Source organism: Mytilus edulis, chromosome 5 (genome assembly GCF_963676685.1).
Source record: "Mytilus edulis chromosome 5, xbMytEdul2.2, whole genome shotgun sequence".
Classification (NCBI taxonomy): domain Eukaryota; kingdom Metazoa; phylum Mollusca; class Bivalvia; order Mytilida; family Mytilidae; genus Mytilus; species Mytilus edulis.
This window is the reverse complement of record NC_092348.1, coordinates 26,932,888-26,941,611: the sequence shown is the minus strand read 5'-3', so window position 1 is coordinate 26,941,611 and position 8,724 is coordinate 26,932,888.

Sequence of the window (8,724 nt, the reverse complement as noted above, 5' to 3'; positions counted from 1 at the left end):
TTGACTTGATGTGCCATTTAATTAAATTTACCATTGATTTGATGTGTCATTTGGTTAAATTTATCATTTGCTTGATGTGTCATTTGGTTAAATTTATCATTGGCTTGATTTGTCATTTGGTTAAATTCATCATTGGCTTGATTTGTCATTTGGTTAAATTCATCATTTGCTGGCTATGTCATTTGGTTAAATTTACCATTGACTTGGTGTGTCATTTATTTAAATTCATCATTGACTTGCTGTGTCATTTGGTTAAATTTATCATTGGCTTGCTGCATTTGGTTAATTTATCATTTGCTTGCTGTGTCATTTGGGTAAATTTATATTTAACTTGCTGTCTTATTTGGTTAGATTATCATTGGCTTGCTTGTCATTTGGTTAAATTTATTATTGTCTTGCTGTGACATTTGGGTAAATTTATCATTGGCTTGCTATGTCATTTGGTTTAATTTATCATTGGCTTGATGTGCCATTTGGTTAAGTTTATCATTGGCTTACTGTGTCATTTGGTTAACTTTTTCATTGGCTGCTTGCTGTTATTTGGTTATATTATTAAATCATTGGTTCGCTGTGTCATTTGGTTAAATTTATCATTTGCTTGATGTGCCATTTGATTAAGTTTATCATTGGCTTGCTGTGTCATTTGGTTAACTTTTTCATTGGCTGCTTGCTGTTATTTGGTTATATTATTAAATCATTGGTTCACTGTGTCATTTGGTTGAATTTATCATTTGCTTGATGTGCCATTTGGTTAAGTTTATCATTGGCTTGCTGTGTCATTTGGTTAACTTTTTCATTGGCTGCTTGCTGTTATTTGTTTATATTATTAAATCATTGGTTCGCTGTGTCATTTGATTAAATTTTTCTTAATATGTCGTTTGGTTAAATTTATAATTGGCTTGCTATGTCATTTGGTTGTATTTATCATCATTAGCTTGCTGTGTCATAGGATTTTATTTATTATCATTGACTTTCTGTGTTATTTGGTTAAATCTATCATTGGCTTGCTATGTTATTTGGTTAAATTTATCATTGGCTTGATGTGTCATTTAGATAAAATTATCATTGGCTTGCCTTGTTATTTGGTTAGGTTGATCATTTCCTTGCTCGTCATTTGGTTAAATTTATCATTGATATGGTGTGTCATTTGTTTAAATTTATCATTGATATGGTGTGTCATTTGGTTGTATTTATCATTGTCTTGCTGTGTCATTTTGTTCAATTTATCATTAACTTGCTGTGTCATTTGGATAAAATTATTATTGGCTTGCCTTATTATTTAGTTATATTTATCACTTCCTTGCTATGTCATTTGGTTAAATTTACTATTGACTTGGTGTGTTATTTGGTTAAATTCATCATTGACTTGATGTGCCATTTAATTAAATTTACCATTGATTTGATGTGTCATTTGGTTAAATTTATCATTTGCTTGATGTGTCATTTGGTTAAATTTATCATTTGCTTGATTTGTCATTTGGTTAAATTCATCATTGGCTTGATTTGTCATTTGGTTAAATTCATCATTTGCTGGCTATGTCATTTGGTTAAATTTACCATTGACTTGGTGTGTCATTTATTTAAATTCATCATTGACTTGCTGTGTCATTTGGTTAAATTTATCATTGGCTTGCTGCATTTGGTTAATTTATCATTTGCTTGCTGTGTCATTTGGGTAAATTTATATTTAACTTGCTGTCTTATTTGGTTAGATTATCATTGGCTTGCTTGTCATTTGGTTAAATTTATTATTGTCTTGCTGTGACATTTGGGTAAATTTATCATTGGCTTGCTATGTCATTTGGTTTAATTTATCATTGGCTTGATGTGCCATTTGGTTAAGTTTATCATTGGCTTACTGTGTCATTTGGTTAACTTTTTCATTGGCTGCTTGCTGTTATTTGGTTATATTATTAAATCATTGGTTCGCTGTGTCATTTGGTTAAATTTATCATTTGCTTGATGTGCCATTTGATTAAGTTTATCATTGGCTTGCTGTGTCATTTGGTTAACTTTTTCATTGGCTGCTTGCTGTTATTTGTTTATATTATTAAATCATTGGTTCGCTGTGTCATTTGATTAAATTTATCATTTGCTTGATGTGTTGTTTGGTTAAATTTATAATTGGCTTGCTGTGTCATTTGGTTGTATTTTTCATCATTAGCTTGCTGTGTCATAGGATTGTATTTATTATCATTGACTTATTTGACTGTTATTTGGTTATATTATTAAATCATTGGTTCGCTGTGTTATTTGGTTAAATCTATCATTAGCTTGATGTGTCATTTAGATAAAATTTATCATTGGCTTGCATTGTGATTTGATTAGATTTATCATTTCCTTGCTTGTCTTTTGGTTAAATTTATCATTAATAAGGTGTGTCATTTGGTTAAATTTATCATTGATATGGTGTGTCATTTGGTTGTATTCATCATTGTCTTGCTGTGTCATTTTGTTCAATTTATCATTAACTTGCTGTGTCATTTGGATAAAATTATTATTGGTTTGCCTTATTATTTATTTATATTTATCATTTCCTTGCTTGTCATCTGGTTAAATTTACCATTGACTTGGTGTGTTATTTGGTTAAATTCATCATTGACTTGATGTGCCATTGGGTTAAATTTACCATTGACTTGATGTGTTATTTGGTTAAAATCATCCTTGATTTGATGTGTCATTTGGTTAAATTTACCATTGACTTGATGTGTCATTTGGTTAAATTTACCATTGACTTGGTGTGACATTAAGTTAAATTTATCATTGACATGCTGTGTCATTTGGTTAAATTTAACATTGTCTGGCTGTGTCATTTGGTTAAATTCATCATTTGCTTGCTATGTCATTTGTTTATATTTTACCATTGACTTGGTGTGACATTAAGTTAAATTTATCACTGGCTTGCTGTGTCATTTGGTTAAATTCATCATATGCTTGCTGTGTCATTTGGTTAACTTTAACATTGTCTGACTGTGTCATTTGGTTAAATTCATCATTTGCTTGCTATGACATTTGTTTATATTTATCATTGACTTGGTGTGACATTAAGTTAAATTTATCATTGACTTGCTGTGTCATTTGGGTAAATTTATCATTGGCTTGCTGTGTCATTTGGGTAAATTTATCATTGGCTTGCTGCATTTGGTTAATCTATCATTTGCTTGCTGTGTCATTTGGGTAAATTTATATTTAGCTTGCTGTCTTATTTGGTTAGATTTATCATTGGCTTGCTTGTCATTTGGTGAAATTTGTCATTGTCTGGCTGTGTCATTTGGTTAAATTTAACATTGTCTGGCTGTGTCATTTGGGTAAATTTATCATTGTCTGGCTGTGCTATTTGGTTAAGTTTATCATTGGCTTGCTGTGTCATTTGGTTAAATTAATCATTAACTTGCAGTGTCATTTAGTTCAATTTATAATTGGCTTGCTGTGTCATTTGGTTGTATTTGTCATTATTAGCTTGCTGTGTCATAGGATTGTATTTATAATCATTGGCTTTCTGTGTTTTTTGGTTAAATTTATCATTGACTTGCTGTGTTATTTGGTTAGATTTATCATTGGCTTGATGTGTCATTTAGATAAAATTATCATTGGCTTGCTGTGTCGTTTGGTTAAATTAATCATTAACTTGATGTGTCATTTGGTTCAATTTATCATTAACTTGCTGTGTCATTTGGATAAAATTATTATTGGCTTGCCTTATTATTTAGTTATATTTATCATTTCCTTGCTTGTCATCTGGTTTAATTTACAATTGACTTGGTGTGTTATTTGGTTAAATTCATCATTGACTTGATGTGTCATTTGGTTAAATTTACCATTGACTTGGTGTGTTATTTGGTTAAATTCATCATTGACATGATGTGTCATTTGGTTAAATTTACCATTGACTTGATGTGTCATTTTGTTAAATTCATCATTGATTTGATGTGTCATTTGGTTAAATTTACCATTGACTTGGTGTGACATTAAGTTAAATTTATCATTGACTTGCTGTGTCATTTGGTTAAATTTATCATTGGCTTGCTGCATTTGGTTAATCTATCATTTGTTTGCTGTGTCATTTGGGTAAATTTATATTTAGCTTGCTGTCTTATTTGGTTAGATTTATTATTTGCTTGCTTGTCATTTGGTTGAATTTATCATTGTCTGGCTGTGTCATTTGGTTAAATTTAACATTGTCTGGCTGAGTCATTTGGGTAAATTTATCATTGTCTGGCTGTGCTATTGTGTTAAGTTTATCATTGGCTTGCTGTGTCATTTGGTTAAATTAATCATTGACTTGCTGTGTCATTTAGTTCAATTTATAATTGGCTTGCTGTGTCATTTGGTTGTATTTGTCATTATTAGCTTGCTGTGTCATAGGATTGTATTTATAATCATTGGATTTCTGTGTTTTTTGGTTAAATTTATCATTGACTTGCTGTGTTATTTGGTTAGATTTATCATTGGCTTGATGTGTCATTTAGATAAAATTATCATTGGCTTGCTGTGTCGTTTGGTTAAATTAATCATTAACTTGATGTGTCATTTTGGTTTTATTTATAATTGACTTGCTGTGTCATTTGGTTGTATTGATCATCATTAGCTTGCTGTGTCATAGGATTGTATTTATTATCATTGGCTTTTTGTGTTATTTGGTTAAATTCATCATTTGCTTGTTGTGTAGTTTAGTTAAACTTATCCTTGACTTGGTTTGTCATTTGCCGATTAAATTTATCATTGGCTTGCTGTGTTATTTGGTTACATTGATCATTGGCTCTCTGTGTCATTTTGGTTAAATTTATAATTTTCTTGATGTGTCATTTAGTTAAATTTAACATTGACTTGCTGCATTTGGTTAATTTATTATTTGCTTGCTGTGTCATTTGGGTAAATTCATATTTAGCTTGCTGTCTTATTTTGTTAGATTTATCATTGGCTTGTAATTTGGTTAAATATATCATTGTCTTGCTGTGTCATTTGGGTAAATCTATCATTGACTTGGTGTGACATTTGGTTAAATTTATCACTGGCTTGCTGTTTCATTTGTTTATATGTATCATTGACTAACTGTGTCATTTGGTTAAAATTTATCATTGACTTGGTGTGTTATTAGGTTAAATGTATCATTGACTTGGTGTGAAATTTGGTTAAATTTATCACTGGCTTGCTGTGTCATTTGTTTATATTTATCATTGACTTGCTGTGTCACTTGGATAAAATTTATCATTGACTTGGTGTGTCATTTGGTTAAATTTATCCTTGGCTTGGTTTGTCATTTAATGACATTTATCATTGACTTGCTGTGACATTTGGTTAAATTTATCATTGGCTTGCTATGTAATTTTGGTTAAATTTATCATTGACTTGTGTCATTTGGTTAAATTTATCATTGTCTGGCTGTGTTATTTGGTTAAATTTATCATTGACGTGTGTCATTTGGTTAATTTTGTCATTTGTTTATATTGATCAATTTGGCTTGATGTGTCATTTGGTTAAATCTATCAATTTCATTTAGTCTATTATTGGCTTGCTGTTTCGTTTGGTTATATTTGTCTTCATTGGCTTGATGTGTCATAGGGGGAAACGTTTCATTTATCATCATTTGTATTATTTGTTTAAAATTGTAACTTGCTTTCTGTTTATTAGAATAATTTTCAAATCTGATATGTTAAGCATCATTTCCAGGAAAACAATATTAAAATACGTGAACATATGATGCATCAAAATGACTTCTGTAACTTTAATTTGCTCACAAGCACTGTGATTTTTTTTATTCAAGCTTAAAATCTTATATGTAAATAGATTTTGAATGGACAGTACTTGGTATTCACTCATTGCTAGCTGTATGTAAAACTTTTCAAAATAAAATAAAATGCGAATGAAACAGTGCTCATAACTTTATGGAACTATAATGAATGAACCCTATATGTGATTTCTTTTCAAGGTAAAGTTGTGTATGAAAAATCTCAAATAGAACCCTTAGATAAGTCAACTGACAAATCCCAAAACGTGTGTGCAACACTTAGACTTCTTCAATTCACAAAATGATTCACAAATGGACGCATGCCTAACACACTTAATTAGATTATCTCGAAACAAAATCGAGTTTGAAATTGGAAAACTCCACACCTTCATGGAAAACTTAGAACTGTATACAAATCAGTCGTAAATTGGCAAGCACATGCCCATACATGTATGGGACACTTAAAAATGTGAATTGACAAGCGCCAACTCTTGTGCAAGCACATATATGAAACACTTGAGATGTGAATGGACAAAAGCCCACAGCCACACTCAAATGCCAATCAAAAAAATGTCCATATCTGTATGGAACATATATATCTGAAATATAGTGAAGTTGTAAAAAAGTGCTCTATGTGATTAGAACATTTAGAAGTTAATTGACAAATGTCTACATCTGTATGGATATAAAAAAAAGAAGATGTGGTATGATTGCCAATGAGACAACTCTCCACAACAGACCAAAATGACACACTTGAACTTTAGGTCACCGTACGACCTTCAACAATGAGCAAAGCCCATACCGCATAATCAGCTATAAAAGGCCCCGAAATGACAATGTAAAACAATTCAAACGAGAAAACTAACGGCCTTATTTATGTACAAAAAATGAACGAAAAACAAATATGTAACAAATAAACAAACGACAACCACTGAATTACAGGTTCCAGACTTGGGACAGGCACATACATACATAATGTGGCGGGGTTAAACTTGTTAGCGGGATCCCAACCCTCTCTTAACCTGGGGCAGTGGTATACCAGTACAACATACTACCGACCTATAAAAATCAGTTGAAAAGGCTTAACTCATCAGATGGACAAAAATACAAGTGGACGAAGCCGGGTACTTGTACATCCCAACAACAAAAAGACACTAGGTACGTATACAGATCTGAGAGTACTCAAAGTTAATTACTGACTGCTAGTTCAAAGCCACTAACAACTAAAAAAAAAGCATTCATCTAAGACTAAGTACTACCTAAAATAACTTATTCCGACTATTCAGGAATGGACAAATTCCAACGCATCATCGCCATGTATTGAACACTGAAATTTGACCCAAAATCGAATCGTGATTGGAAAAGTGCGCAAACCTCTGCGGAAAACATAGTCTGATGAGAATGAAAACAGTTCTGGCATCTAGTTATAGTACATGTATATGATACATTTGTGAAAAGTGTACATAAAATTGAGAAAGGAAATGGGGAATGTGTCAAAGCGACAACCCGACCATAGAGTAGACAACAGCCGAAGGCCACCAATGGGTCTTCAATGTAGCGAGAAACTCCCGCACCCGGAGTTGTCCTTCAGCTTGCCCCTTAAAAAATGTGTACTAGTTCAGTGATAATAATTAATGGACGTCATATTCAACTCCGAATTATACACAAGAAATTAAAATTAAAAATCATACAAGACTAACAAAGGCCAGAGGCTCCTGACTTGGGACAGGCGCAAAATTGCGGCGGGGTTTAACATGTTTATAAGATCTCCCCTTATACCTCTAGCCAATGAAGAAAAGTAAACGCATAAAAATACGCACATTAAAATTCAGTTCAAGAGAAGTCCGAGTCCGATGTCAGAATATGTAACAAAAGAAAATAAACAATATGACAATAATACATAAATAACAACAGACTATACTAGCAGTTAACTAACATTCCAGCTCCAGACCTCAATTAAACTGATTGAAAGATTGTGTCTTCGTCATATGAATATCAGGCACAATCCCTTCCGTTAAGGGTTTAGTATCATACTATCATAAAATATATGAGAAGAACATAACCCGTGTCATGCCAACACTGTATTTTTTTTTAAATAAATGTGTTTAGTTCCCTATAAGTGAATCAATATTAAAGCCAAAACATGAAATCTTTAATGACCTGTCGACAGTATCGTAACTATATCCCTTCTTAATAAGTCTGTTTAAAGGTTTTGTAAGCTTTTGAGGTGAATACTGACATTGTTGTGCTTTGTAAAGAATATTACCATAAAAGATTGGATGTTAAATACCTAAACGTATAAGATGTCTGCACACATTCCCCATTTCCATTCTCAATTTTATGTTGAGTTATATTTACGAATTATTTCCTTATACCGATGATAAAATTTAGTAAATGTTTTGACTAGTTTGTGATATCGAAAACCCTGGTGTAATAATTTTTCAGTGATACATAAATTTCTCTCGCTAAAATCTAATACGTTGTTACATACACGAGCGAATCGTACAAGTTGAGATATATAAACACCATAACAAGGGAACGTCACCATCTAAAATTGAAAAATCATCTCTTTTCTTATAAATTTTGGTATTGAGCTTCCCGTTAATTGATATAGATATCAAGATCGAGGAAAGGGCAGTGGTCATTGTTAGTATTAGCTTTATTTAAAGTAAGTTCAACAGGATAAATTTCTTTAATATACATACTGAAGTCGTCATTATTGAGAGCCAATATATCATCCAAATATCTAAAAGTATTGTTAAATTTTTGTATCAAATGTTGTTTCGATGGGTGTTTGCTAAATTTAGTCATAAATTGTAACTCATAACAATACAAAAACAGGTCCGCAACAAGTGGTGCACAGTTAGTCCCCATTGGAATTCCAATAACTTGACATATACGGAATCTCCAAACCGAACAAAAATGTTATCAAGTGAAAATTCAAGCGCAGATATAGTATCAAAACATGTCCAATTGACATAGTTCTTTTGTTTATT